Source organism: Alligator sinensis, unplaced genomic scaffold (assembly GCF_000455745.1).
Source record: "Alligator sinensis unplaced genomic scaffold, ASM45574v1 scaffold1525_1, whole genome shotgun sequence".
NCBI classification, from domain to species: domain Eukaryota; kingdom Metazoa; phylum Chordata; order Crocodylia; family Alligatoridae; genus Alligator; species Alligator sinensis.
Window position 1 is genome coordinate 33,216 of NW_005843789.1, and position 1,022 is coordinate 34,237.

Sequence of the window (1,022 nt, forward strand, 5' to 3'; positions counted from 1 at the left end):
GGGGAGCTGTCCAGAATGGACCTGGTGGTGAGCAGCCAGGGTCGAGAGGCAGGTGAAGCTCTTCCCACACGTGGCGCATACATGGGGCTTCTCCCCAGCGTGCCTTATCTTGTGCAGAGCCAGGCGCGAGGGGCAGCTAAACCTTTTCCTGCACTGAGGGCAGGGGTAGGCTCTCCCCCTGGGCTTGGTAGTGAGCTCCTGCTTCCCTCTGAGGCCCCCCACACTGTCTTGCCTTGGATGCAGTGTCTCTCTCCAATGTACCTTTGCTTTCTGCCTCTTCAGGTGTCTCAGCATGACATATTCGTCCCTGGAGTTTGGCCTTGTCCTGCCTTCTTTCCCTTCTTCACTCGAATGCCCAACTAGAGATGGGACCACATTCACTGCTACATTCTCCGGCTTTGGGGGCATCCCCTGACCCTTGTGCCACTGGTCCTTCATTGGGCTCAGGGAATCCACCTCACCTACACTCCCCAGGGAAGCCCATGGTGGCTCCAGCTTTCCAGGCCCTTCCTCAGGAGCCCGCTCCTCAGTTCTGCTCAGCAACCAGGCATGTCCTGCATGGGAGGAAGAAACACCAGATTAGTCCCTGCCCTGCTGCCAAGGGGCAAGCACTGCTACACCTGCTGGGATGGGCCTCAGAGCAGGGCAGGACTTGGCACTTGTGTTTCCTCAAGAAAACTAGGTGTTTCGGCCACAGGCCCAAGTGCTGGGGGTGAGGCAGTGCCAGGTCCCTGTGCCAGTCTCATCTTCCCTACTCAGTGGAGTTAGGAGGAAGACTCTCAAGGTTTTTGGCCCAGATCTCAGCACCATCACCTCAGGCCCTGAACCAACAAACATGCAGGACATGTGTGTTTGGACTGTACCCAAATAGGTTCATGTTTTAAGAGGATGAGGATGAGACCAGAGGGATCTGATAAAAGGAAAAATGAGGCTCTCCAAAGGCTGCTGTATCCTGCAGCACTGGTGGGTCCAGGGGCGGATGATGCTGAGCCCTCCACCTGACTGGGCTGACACGCTCCACA

The 1,022-nt window shown here is 56.8% G+C and overlaps 1 pseudogene; it reads right to left on the reverse strand.

Moving 5' to 3' along the window:
* Positions 1-1,022, reverse strand: part of LOC102379335 — a 20,809-nt pseudogene that overhangs the window by 13,617 nt on the left and 6,170 nt on the right.